This window comes from Chlorocebus sabaeus, chromosome 12 (assembly GCF_047675955.1).
Source record: "Chlorocebus sabaeus isolate Y175 chromosome 12, mChlSab1.0.hap1, whole genome shotgun sequence".
In the NCBI taxonomy this organism is placed as follows: Eukaryota; Metazoa; Chordata; class Mammalia; order Primates; family Cercopithecidae; genus Chlorocebus; species Chlorocebus sabaeus.
Genome location: NC_132915.1, coordinates 3587049 through 3600521, shown reverse-complemented (window position 1 = coordinate 3600521; position 13473 = coordinate 3587049). Strand labels below are relative to the sequence as shown.

General features: G+C 42.6%; 1 protein-coding gene across 2 annotated transcripts in view; it reads right to left on the bottom strand.

Annotated features, from left to right (window-relative positions):
- The window catches only part of ZNF484 (zinc finger protein 484), a 143323-nt gene extending 132250 nt beyond the window's left edge, over positions 1-11073 (bottom strand). Inside the window, exon 1 of one of the 2 annotated variants that reach the window (XM_037998646.2) lies at positions 10572-11073. The gene's annotated coding sequence lies outside the window, so the exon portion shown is untranslated. The remainder of the gene's footprint in view (positions 1-10571) is intronic. The other variant, XM_037998647.2, reaches the window with a different exon arrangement.
- Positions 11074-13473: the final 2400 nt, after the last annotated feature.

Below are 13473 nucleotides of genomic sequence, written 5' to 3'. Positions count from 1 at the left end.
TCTGAAGAGAGATCCCAGCAAGACCACTGACATCAGCTAGATATTTTTCCAGCCCAAAGTAATAAACCTGCAAATTATCACACCTTGTTGACTACTCTGTACTTGGCTCTAACACGGTTAGTAAGGGGGCAGTGTCAGAATCTTTGATAAAATAACCAGAACATCTTAGAATTTATTGTGCCCAAGGAAGGAGCCCTGTCAATAGACTAATGTTCACTGGAGACATCAAACAGATAATTTCAAAACTTTAGGAAAACAGTAGGCATTATCCCATGGCAATATGTTTTATTTCAACTCTATTATTTCAAGCTATGTGTGGGACTTTAGAGGCAGCTTCAACTTCAATTTTTTAACTTAAAAAGATATGCGTATTTAGAACACAACGGGAAATGTTACGTCATACTACCTTGTAGACGTCCGAGCAACCACTATACAAAGAGACACTGTTGTTATGATTGAGGACAACATCGTTCATCAACTATGAAAAGCTACCCAGATGAAATCCATAAAAAAAAAAAAAATCCACTGAAGAAGAGAGAAATGGGCAAAGTAACAAAGAAAGAATATTTACAATGAGGCTGGGCACATTTGGGAGGCCGAGGTGGGCGAATCACGAGGTCAGGAGTTTGAGACCAGCCTGGCCAACATGATGAAACACCGTCTCTAGTAAAAATACAAAAATTAGCCAGGTGTGGTAGCAGGCACCTATAATCCCAGCTACTCAGAAGGCTGAGGAAGGAGAACTGCTTGAACCCAGGAGGCAGAGGTTGCAGTGAGCCGAGATCGTGCCACTGCACTCCAGCCTGGGTGACAGAGCAAGACTCCATATCAGAAAAAAAAAAAAAAAAAAATACTTCTAATGAAAAGAAACATTAAAATGAGGCAGTATAAAGCGAAGTGAGTTAAAGCCCAGAACAAATTAAGACTGGTAAAAATTGCTAAATGCAATCAAAGAGATTTTTTGTACACTCATAAGAAAAGCCAGAAGAAGCTGCACTCTTTGACAAAGCTCATAAGGATAAGAAAATAGAAAGACAACTTTTCTTAGGTTCCCACCACCTGAAAAGGGAACTCTTCAGATGGTGAAATACAAAATGAATGCTGACAAGAAGGGATTGCAGCCCACGATGAGTGATGCAGATATAAGAAAATGTTACTTTTTCTTTACAAATTCAAAAGGAGTTTATCTTCTAGTCTCAATATATATTTCACAGAATAATGAGAGAAGTTCTGGGTGGAAGCACTAAAAGGAAGGAGGTGACCTCTGAGTTGCTGCGGAGGTCTGAGACATGAGGTGATCCCGGGAGAGGAAATGCCTGAGCAACGGGCGGAAAAGCGCAGCTTCAGCACTGGCATTCGGTTTGTTTGCTGACTTATTAGCTGTCTCCTTGTAAAGGCAATTTGATTAATCAAAAGTACGGATGATGTGATGGGTAATTTTATGTGTCAATTTGACTAGGCCAGGGGTCCCAGATATTTGGTCAAACATTATTAGGGATGTTTCTACAAGGGTGTTTTGGGAGGAGATTAACAATTTAATTGGTCGAGTAAAACACACTGCCCTCCATATGTGGATGGGCCTCATCCAATCAGCTGAAGGCCTGGATAGAACACAAAGACTGACCCCCTATCACCACCAGAAAAGAGAGAATTCTCTAGAATTCATCTGCAGCAGCAGCTCTTCTTGCCTGTCGGCCTTCAAACAGAACGTCAACTCTCCTTCAATCTCCAGCCTGCCAGCTCACCCCGCAGACGAGATTTCCCAGGCTCCATAACCACACAAGCCAGTTCTTTATAGTAAATCTCCTATGTATATCCTATTCAATCTATTTCTCTCACACAGAGGCTATAAAGGAAATTTGGGGAGTGGTGGTTAAAAAAGAGAATCTGGGTCCACATTACTCTGACAGGTTGGAAGGCAGTTTGAGTCTAATTAAATGGTAAATGACAGTTGTAGGTGATAAATACCTATATTTGAATTCAAAATGCCAACTGTAAAAGTAAAGGGGCTTTTAGGTCAAAGTTGGCTTCTCAGTTTTATTTTTATAATACTACCCTGAATGCTATAACTCTGCTGACCCATTACTTCAGTCTCATCATTCCCTGTGTTTCCATGAATCTGAGGTAGCCACCCATTTATTCACATTCTATAGATACTGACTACTGATCATATTCTGGGCATGGTGCTAGGTGCTGGTGATACAAAATACCTCTCAATTATATCACAGTCATGTGACAGTGATATATGCAAAAGCTACTGCTATACAATAAGTCCAGTGTAATAAGAGAGGCCCATAAAGGTACCTATTGTGGATTTTCCATGAAAAGAGTAATGAAAGTGAGGAAGTGTGGTCAGGAGAGGCATCATACAGTTTGGTTTGTAGTATTCCAAGAGAAATTAGGGAAAAGGTATTGTGGATTTTTCAGGAAAAAAAATATACAAAGACGTGGTGATAGGAAAAATGTTACATACCTGGCTGAGGGAAGACAGTACCATGGGGGCAGGACAAATGCGGAAGGGAATTAGTAACTCAGAAAAGCCGAGGAGAAAAACTGAAGATGCTGGTGTGCTTTTCTTGAGAGTTTGAATCTAATATTGAAAAATGTAACCGTGAAATCAGCATGAAGGCAAAACTTGCTTCCTTAACGTAAATGTGTTAAAACTGAATAAATACATGGACTCCTTCTGTAGACAGGTGCCCTATGGTTATCAACTACACTGTGGCGGGTCACGTCCTCTGCCCTGCGTTGTACTTCTTGGCTCTCCTTTTACTCTGGCCAGTGCTGGGCTAACGGGCTCCTCACAGTGTAATGTGGCAGCGCCTTCCTAAGCGTTCTTAGGAAGTTACTCAAAGACTAATTCACTTGCTTGCTCAGTTTCCAAAGAAACCTTTCTATTTCGGTCTAGTGTTCCATAAACATTGGCTTTGCATTGAAAGGACAGTGAAGAGATTTCCTGAGCTGGCCAGAAAGTTGAAGCTCAAGGTTGTAGAAGATTTGAGCTACCAAGTCCAAGCCTTCTAAAAGATTCCCAATATGTATGTTTACCATTTCCCTAACTCTACATTTGCCCGAGAAACAATGAGATTCAATACACTTTTTTTCCATGGGGTTTAGTTACAAAATAAGTCAAGGAACTACAAGTTATATATTTCCTGGAAAAATATAATATTATACGTTATATATTCAAAATTTTGTAAAGTATAAAAAGTATAAGCATATACAGAGTTCTAAGGCATAACTCAATATGTTGTTTTTTTTTGAGATGGAGTCTTGCTCTGTCGCCCAGGCTGGAGTGCAGTGGCATGATCTCGGCTAACTGCAAGCTCCGCCTCCTGGGTTCATGCCATTCTCTTGCTACAGCCTCCCAAGTAGGTGGGACAACAGGCACTTGCCACCACAACTGGCTAATTTTTTTGTATTTGTAGTAGAGACGGGGTTTCACCGTGTTAGCCAGGATGGTCTCGATCTCCTGACCTCGTGATTTGCCCTCCTCAGCCTCCCAAAGTGCTGGGATTACAGGCGTGAGCCACCGTGCCTGGCCAATATGTTGATTTTAACCTAAAATTTTCTTAAGGCCTCAATTGCAAATGCCTTAATTGCCAATGGTTCATAAACACATGTGTGAATTAGAAGCAAGTAATATCCTCTGTTTTGATGCTCTCAAAAAATGTGATTATACTTAATCAAAAGTAATTCAAACCACAGCCCAGGCAATACATATTAGATCATGTCTTCTTGGTTTAATTCTTAGCAATAATTTTAATTGCTGCCTTTTTAAGTAGGTATGCTCCTTAAATTATAATCCTGTAGTTATAAGGTTAAAACTATTTTAAAGTCTCAAATGTTTTTAGGTTTCAATCACTCTTCGTATTATTCCAACAAACATTTTCATTAACTGGAACATATGTAGTATCATTTTTTAGCCCCTACTTTATGATATTTTAAAATTTTTATTACCAGAGTAGTCATTTCATTATGAAAATGTAACCAAGCTAAATATATACTCAATTTTTTAGAAAACTAGATTTACTGTAGGTCTGTAAAGGATATCATAGTAAGTAATGAATTTCACACTTTCCTTTTATACTATATCATGTCAAGCAGATATATGAAATCCTTGACAAAAGGCATTTAAAACAATTATATGCTTTATATGTCAAGTGGAAAAGGAATATTTTTTCTACAGTGACAGAGCAGACTTGACATATGCACAATCATGTACAACCAAGCGTTGGCACATGCTCTTACAACGTGGAGCAACCCAGCCGAGGGGCAAGCAACCTTCCAGTGAAGAGTCTCATCAAAGGTGCGGAAGCCCATTCCAGAAGACCAGGCGACAGTCAGTCTGAGGGTTCATTCAGATATCCAAGCTGTAAAAAGTACCTCGAAGATGATACAGATGTTCTAGGCAATAAACTTCCCAAAAAGAATGGGGAACAATCCCAAGGCCAATTACACCTTTTTCATTCAGAAGTGCAGGCTAGTTCGATTTAGAGTCATACATAAATGAACTGTTATTTCTCAAGAATTGTTTGTTTTTTTCAGCCTCTATTTTTAATCTATATTGCTTAGGTAAAATTCATCAATTTAACTACATTTACTTATTTTGAGTTTTTCTATTGGTCCATGTTTCCTTTAAACACAATTTTTAATGTTTTTTAAAGTAACCATTTGATTTTGAAACAAATTTACAGAAAACGTGGAAGAACTATGCTAACATGCTGTATCACCCCTGAATACTTCAATGTGCATTTCCTACAACAAAGATGTTCTCCTATATAACCACAATATGATCATCACAGTCATCATGGATAAAGTGCCAATATTTAATCCGCAAATCTTATTCAAGTTTCACCAATTCCCAATCATGTCCTTTATAACATAAGCATTTAACACAGAATAGTATTTAGTTGCCTTTGTTTTCTTAGTCTCTGTCAATCTGGAATGCCGCCTTCCTCACCCCACTCAACCTCTGACAACTTGCTATAGGTCACCACCAGTGCTGTCTCCTGTCTCTCCAGGTCCCCATCCTTGCTATGCTGTGGATGCTCATCTTACCCTGCTGGTTTCTGAATGCTCCACCATGGCCCTGGGCCTCCCCACTACCCAGCATGGATGCCTAAGCTGAACTGAAAGACTTTGGACTCAACTGTTCAAAAAGAGAAGGGGAGAGGAAGAGGAAGCAGAATACCAAGTAATTGGATTTTTTTTTTTTCATGATCGAACCAATGTCTTGGAATTGATTATCATTTCCACGGGCTACTTATGCTCCGTAATGTTTGTATAGAGTTTGGTGAAAATGAAAAAAGGCATCTGAACTCCATTTTTTTTTTCTTTTTGAAACAGAGTCTCACTCTGTCACCCAGGCTGGAATGCAGTGGCACAATCTTGGCTCACTGCAACGTCCACCTCCGAGGTTCAAGCAATTCTTCTGCCTCAGCCTCCCAAGTAGCTGAGATTACAGGCACCTAACACCATGCTTGGCTACTTTTTTTGTATTTTTAGTAGAGACGGGGTTTCACCATGTTGGCCAGGCTGGTTTCAAACTCCGGACCTCAAGTGATCCACCCGCATTGGCCTCCCAAAGTGCTGGGATTACAGGAGTGAGCCACTGTGCTCAGCCTGAACTCCATTTTTTATACAGTACCATTTGACACTAAAATTAAGAGTCTGTTACTCATCTGCAGAATTTCTCTTTAAATGGTATTACTAAAAGGTCCAAAATGAAACATCTGCAAAAATAATTATTCCTATACTCTGTGAGATATCTTTCCTGACACATTTCACATCACAAGTGAGTTTCCTAACAAACCCACACACACTTTATAGTAGACTTACCCTTCTTTCCCCAGGCTGTCTGGCAAACTTGAAAAACCTAACCATTTAGGGGAAAAAAATTGAGGCAATTAAAAGTAAAAGTGTTTTAGGCTAAGTAATGAATTTAAATTAACCCACTGAAAAGTTACATCAAAGGCTATTATTCAGCATTTTACCAATTACAGGAATTTCTGCAACATCTGTCCAGCCATTTGTTTGTGTATCCCTGGGATCAGTGCCCAGAGTTCAATCATTCTCTTGATTCTTCCTGTTATTTTCAGGGACTCAATGAGAGCAGTAAGTGACCTTTCACTCACTCTCAGGCAGGGAGACAAATTGATAGAGTCAGAAAAGAACTCTTAGATAAATTGTGACTAATCCAACTCTTATTATAAGGCACAAATATGGATTAATCTAAGCTACAATGGAAGTCAGATTCTCCCCACACCCCTTCTCCCGCATCACAATGTCTTCATATTCAGAAAGAAACGGCAGAGTCACAAGGATGATTTTAACATGAAGAGATGTGTTCAAGTCTTTGTTCCCGTCCTTTGGTGAAGGATAAACAGATAAAAACAACATAAAGAAAATGCAAGACTCTAGTGTCTGTCCTCAGAATTTTACACCCACTTCCACTGAAAAGTTCAGTGGAAAAACAGGTGACACATTTATTGCTTTTATATTAACAGTAACTATCATAAAATGCAAAGAATGCAGTCCTTTCTGGATACTGTATCTTCAAAAAGATGAAGCGTATGCAGGATGATTCAAAATAGTCTAAACAAACAAAGAGCAAGTCTACAGGCACTGAAGTTAGGAAAATAGTTCCCCTCACGCAGAATCCTCCTAACAAAGTTTTCCCATGTATTGTCGGGTCAAATAACATTCAGATAAACTGCACATAATCCCTAAAATGCCAAATGTTTAGAGAGTTTTTTGTTTTGTTTTGTTTTTGAGATGGAGTTTTGCGTTTTGCTCTTGTTGCCCAGGCTGGAGTGCTATGGTGCCATCTCAGCTCACTGCAACCTCCACCTCCCAGGTTCAAGCAATTCTCCTGCCTCAGCCTACTGAGTAGCTGTGATTACAGGGGCCTGCCACCATGCCCGGCTAATTTTTTTTATTTTTAGTAGAGACAGGGTTTCACCATGTTGGCCAAGCTAGCCTCGAACTCCTGACCTCAGGTGATCCACCCACCTCGGCCTCCCAGAGGGCTGGGATTACAGACATGAGCCACCGCGCCCGGCCTAGAGAGCTCTTCTCATGAAGAGCCATTTCATGCCATCATCAACAGGCTGCCTTGGTGGGTGGCCAATGTGCTTCTGGAAAACCAGCTGTGAATAACGTGAGCAACTCATGGTGTCTACATGAGAAGGAAACTTTTCAATGTCCTTATTGACTTTCTTCTTAGTATTCAAGATGGTCCCATTATTATAGTTACATAGTTTTATCTGGAAGAATTACTTGATCTAAAAGGTAATTTAAAATTAGTAAAATTTATTAGATATGAGGATATTAAGTTTCATCAATGAAAGAAGACTGAAAACACCCACAAAACTAGTATTGAAATTCTAAGTGTCACTCAGTGACTGGCAAGAGCCCCGTCTGGTGCTAAGTCCATTCGGAACATCTGTCCCTGCCCTCCCCTCCTCCAAGAAGAATGTTCACTGTAAATGAGAAGAGCTTAATTTCTATGGGCTTTGCAATCCTTCCACTGGATTCCAAGCAAAATGACTATCAATACAACTAATCCTGAGAATAAAAAATAATCACAACTATGCAACAAAAACAGGAAAGGTGGTGCCAGGGTCTCACTCAGATTTCATTGCTTTGCTTTTCTCCAGGAAGGTCTTTTTGAAGCCCTGTTTATTCAATAGTAAGAGTGACCTCTAGTGACTTATTTTGTTGTTGTATTTTGTCAGTTTGGTGAATTACTCTAGCATGCGTTTCTATAATTCAATTTATGTATTTATTTAAGTGAAACAGCAGTTTCCATTACAAGACCCAAGGATTTTGATTTGATGTAAGTAACCACGTCTTATTAACAAAGCCTTCTCACAAAAGCAGATTAAAGTTGAATCTGAAACATGGTACAGCATCTGACGAAAGGAGTCCAGAGCTTGTTTTTGAGAGGGGCACACCAAGTGTAGGATTAACTGAGGCACAGCTGAATCGTGATGCAAAGTGAGTGCATGAACCCATGTGTGTGCCCTGTGTGTGAAGAACCCAGGCTTGAGCCAGCAGGTAGAACAGCACTGAGCTACGGCGAACTTTTCATGACAGCTTAGGAGAACTGCTGAAAGCTACCCTTGGTTATTCTGCACTAATCTAAATTTCCAAACATGGCCACTAGCAATTATTGGAACTTATTTCAAAGGAGATTTTGGTAGGAGGGGGCTGAGGCTGAGAGCCGGGAGATGCCACTGAAAGAAAAATAAAGGGATTTTGGCAGAAGGAGGAAGACATTTTAAAAACTCTAATCTCATGGTTCGATTAATCAAGAAAGAAAAACAACTCCCTGATAGAGATTTACTCCAAAAAAAAAAAAAAAAAGTGTAATGTTGTGTAAACATTTTTATGTGTGATAAAATATGGGTACATTATGTTTTGCTCAACTGTCTGGAATATCATCATTATATTAGAATCACAGCCCATTCTAGAAATAAAGGCTTCCTAGGTGTTTACCAAATTAAGGAACATAAAAAACCAGGGAACTCAATGACAAATTAAATAATGTAAAATATTAGCATCCAGAGAGGAGTAATTTTCAAGATCACTTAAATGACTGGCTGAGTTTTGTCTTTAAGCAAGAACTTTCTACTATGAGAAACCGAGCCCCTGGCAGGGGTGTCCAAGTGTTATTCCCTTAGTAGTTAAGGCAGGTTATTACTTTGTGGTTCTTAAATTTAGTTTCACTCTGTCCCTATAGTGCATGGAAGTTAATTAGCATCTTAACTCTGAAGATGCCAAGGTTTGCAAAACTGTAAGCTGCTAACATCTAAGTTGATGCAGTATCATGTATTGTCTGCCAGGTTTTTTTTCTGTTCTTCTTAATTCCTACAACATATTACAATCCGAAAAAGGATTAAATGACAGCATTTGCAGGCTAATCTCTAAGATTTCTTTTCAGGTTTTACAAAAACGTCTACTTTCTCAATGAATATTCAAGTACATAGATTAAAAAGTCAAAATGAGAGGTGGCAGCATGTTGACAGCCCTTGCAGCCCTCGCTCGCTCTCCGCGCCTCCGCGGCCTCGGCGCCCACTCTGGCCACGCCTAAGGAGCCCTTCAGCCCGCCGCTGCACTGTAGGAGGCCCTCTCTAGGCTGGCCAAAGTCGGTGCCCTGTTTGCGGGGAGGTGTGGAGGGAGAGGCCTGGGCGGGAACCGGGGCTGGGCCCAGCGAGAGTCAGGGTGGGCGTGGACTCCGCGGGGGTGGAGCAGCCTGGGGCCACCTGCGACAGGCAGTGAGGGACTTAGCACCGGGGCCAGCAGCTGCGGAGGGTGTGCCCTGTCCCCCAGCAGTGCGGGCCGCCTGCGCTGCGCTCAAATTCTAGCCAGGCCTCAGCTTCCGCCCCACGGGGCAGGGCTGGGACCTGCAGCCCGCCATGCCCGAGCCTCCCGCCCCCCGCCATGGGCTCCTGCCTGGCCCAAGCCTCCCCTAGGAGTGCCGCCCCCCTCTCCAGCACCCAGTCCCACCAACCGCCCAAGGACTGAGAAGTGTGGGCGCACTGCCCAGTACAGGCGGGCAGCTCCGCCTGTAGCCCCAGTTCCGGATCCACAAGATGAAGCCAGGTGGGCTCCTGAGTCTAGCGGCGACTTGGAGAACCTTTATGTCTAGCTAAGGGATTGTAAATACACCAATCACCACTCTGTGTCTAGCTCAAGGTTTGTAAACACACCTATCAGCACCCTGTGTCTAGCTCAAGGTTTGTAAATGCACCAATCACTGCTCTGTAGCTAGCTAATCTAGTGGGGACTTAGAGAACTTCTCTGTCTAGCACTATGTTTAGCTAAAGGATTGTAAACACACCAATCAGCACTCTGTTAAAATGGACCAATCAGCTCTCTGTAAAACGAACCAATCAGCAGGATCAGATAAGGGAATAAAAGCAGACTGCCCCAGCCAGCAGTGGCAACCTGCTCAGGTTCCCCTCTATGTGGTGAAGGCATTTTTTCTTTTGCTCTTTACAATCTTGCTGCTGTGTTTTTTTGTGCGTCCATACCGCTTTCATGAGTTGCGAGACACACGCTGTGAAGGTCTGCAACTTCACTGCTGCAGCCAGCAAGACCATGAACCCACCGGGAAGAACAAATAACTCTCCAGATGTGCCAGCTTAAGAGCTGTAACACTCACTGTGAAGTTCTGCAGCTTCACTCCTGAAGTCAGTAAGACCATGAACCCACCAGAAAGAAAAAGCTGCAGACACATCTGAAGGAACAAACTCTGGACACACCACCTTAGAAAACAGTAACACTCCCCGTGAGGGTCAGCCGGTTGATTCTTGAAGTCAGCAGGACCAAGAACTCACCAATTCCGGACACAAAAACACATGGTATATCTTAAACTCCCCTAGAAGAGGAAAGTGTATTGTAAACAAAATCTTCGTTTTTGGGTTGCAATTCAATAGATCTTTTTTCAAGGTTCTTTAACGTTAAGGAACATGTTCTGCAATTCCACTTTCAAATATTACTGATAATAAAAAATAGTTTTCCAGATAGTCTAGGGCAAGTTTTAAACCATTGGCTGTACTTACGTGGATTTCCTGCTCCTACGGGGCTCCAAGTCTGAGTGGGGAGAAGGAGCAGCACCTTGAGGTAGCACCTCAAGGTGCTGACTACCGAGACCCAGGCTACCGAGGCATGCTCACTTCACCCAGGCGCCCTGAGGCCCGGGCATGGCGATGGCCGCTCTGCGACTATCCTGGTCTCACGCCAGTCCCCCGTGCGGCCCCGAGGCTGTTCTCTCCCCTCAGGTCTCTTTCACTCTCTTCCTCAGGCACGGGGAGAACCCCCAGCCTCTCAGCGCTGCAGACCCTCCGGCCAAGCCACGCCCGGCCCCAGCGGCGTCTCGGAGGTCGGCCCCGCGCACTCAGGCGGCAGCTTTCTGGAGCACTCTGGTCCGCGCAGTGCTGCCCCAGGCTGGGAGGCCGCAGGTTGGAGGCTTCCCAGACACTAGGTGTAGGCGGCTGGTGGCCACGCGAGTCAAGAGGCGAGCGGGACAGGCGCCCCAGCTCCCCCGGCGCTCTCCTCCCGTTACACGGGTACCTCCCTCCGTCCCTCCGTCCCTCCCTCCCACCGGGCCGGGGCGGCCGCGGTGCACGGACTCGCACCAAAGACTGCGCCGTCAGCCTCCGCCTGCAGGTGGAGAACGCCAGGCTTTATCATTCCGCCAGTCACTGAGCACAGTGTCCGCACCCAGGAAAATCCTGTCCTGTTTGATTTCAAAAAGGGAAGATGGAGCAGAACTAACTCTTCCACGTGTACTCGGGCAGACGCGCGCACTCTTTGACTTTGCTAGGAATTCTGCCTTGCGGAGAACCAAGCTGGGAAACCGGGCCAGGTGCAAGGCGAGGCCAGTGAGCCCGGGTTGTGCGAGTGCAAGCGTTTGTTTAAAGTTGATGTTTTGTCTATCGTGGGTTTTTTGTTTTGTTTGTTTGTTTGTTTGTTTTGCTATTACATTCAATTTTAAAACTATTTCATTCAAGATTAGTGTTACTTAACAGTTGCACCTGAGACTAGTGCGTTAGTCCCTTCACCCTAGTCCTGGCCTTGGTGGAAGTCTAAATTTATATTTGATTCCAGTTTTCTGTCCAAAGGAGCGACCCTTGCAAGTGTAGGATGAGGAGCTCAATGCAGCAGCGGCTAACACTGCTGCACTCCTTGCGCGCCTGCTGTGTGCTGGAGGGGAGGAGGAGAGAAGGGGACGGGGTGGGGGGCGGGGCGAGGGAGGAGGTGGGGAGAGGAGGGGAGGCGGGGAGGCGGAGGGGAGGCGGAGGGCGGGTTTTGGGGGTCTTTCTCTTTCTCTCTTCCTCTGCTTCTGAAATTCACAGTACCGGCAAAGATTAACAAACTCACATTACCACCACCGCAAGGTTCCAAAAAAAAAAGTTACTAAGTTTTTTAGGTGGTATCTCAAAGAAATAGCTTATTAATCTTCCCTTTGGAAAGACAGTTTTGAAAGGCTTTTTCTTCATTAAAATGAATTCAAATGTAATAGAAGAAGAATCTTACAAAGTCATTCTTGAATTATTAATTGGGTTCACTTAAACTACTTTTGCACAAGAACTCTGTAAATAGCACCTCTTTTATTACAGAAGAAATTATAAATCTAAAGTTTTGATTGACAGATCAGCTGCCTTCAGTGAGATAGAAAAAGAGAAAATGGAAATCATTTTCTAAATTGAATCTAGAGTAAAACAACAAATGTCAATGTGTCATTGTACCAATCTGTCAGGTATCAGAAGGAGTCTTGAAAAATGTGAACTTGGGCGGGTGCAGTGGTTCACGCCTGTAATCCCAGCACTTTGGGAGGCCGAGGGGGGCGGATCACGAGGTCAGGCGCTCCAGACCATCCTGGCCAACATGGTGAAACCCGTCTCTAGTAAAATACAAAAAATTAGCCGAGCATGGTGGCGCGTGCCTGTAGTCCCAGCTACTCAGGAGGCTGAGGCAGGAGAATCGCTTGAACCCGAGAGGCAAAGGTTGCAGTGAGCAGACATCGTGCCACTGCACTCCAGCCTGGCGACAGAGCAAGACTCTGTCTCAAGAAAAAAAAAAAAGTGAACTTGAGTGTTCAGAGTGTTAGGCTTAGTGGAGAAAGGCCGAGAAACTTCTATGGTGGTAGACATTTGCAATTTAAAAAAAAAAACAAACTGGCTTCATTAAACTGTAAAATCACTAGTGTAGTAAGGGTGAATGCATTTTTTACAACATTGGAGGGATATATTTATGAATATTATTCCCAATACATAAAATATACATTTTACACACTTATCGGTACACTCAAAATTTGTCCCAAATTGTTCATGTCTACTAAATGTATACACTATTTTATATGGTTAAAGCAATAAGCGTCAGCATTTTCTTCTAAGACAGGAAGTTTGTAATTGTTGTTTTGATTCCCCTGCTTTTGACTTAAAACTTATTTAGGTTTATTCTACTTAGGTTTTTTAGTTAGGGGACTTGAAGTCCTTAGACATAAATGTGTGTCTTGAAATGCATTATATGTGGCTATAACTGCTGCTACATGGTTAAATTATTATTTAAATCAGCATAGACACTTGCTGTGGTGATAATGCTGGCAATGAACTTTGCAGACTAAGAGTAGTGAGGCTCTAGAAATTACTTTGTCTTGTAGAGAAGCATCCTTCACAATCATCACGCACTACGCATTTACTGGACAAATGAAGGCATAAATTCGAGGTGGCTGATGTAACTGGAACACTGGATGTCCTAGAAAAATATTAAATATCACAGATATAAATGTTTTATATGTTGCTGCTTTATTTCCTTTCTTCCCTACTTTCCATGGTAATGCGATTTAAACTTTGAAACTTCTTACTTACCTTCTGTTTAACCTGAACATGGGTAATAAATACAATTATATTTTTTATTTCAATCTGGATAATGGTTGCATGATCCAACCAGAATAAGAAG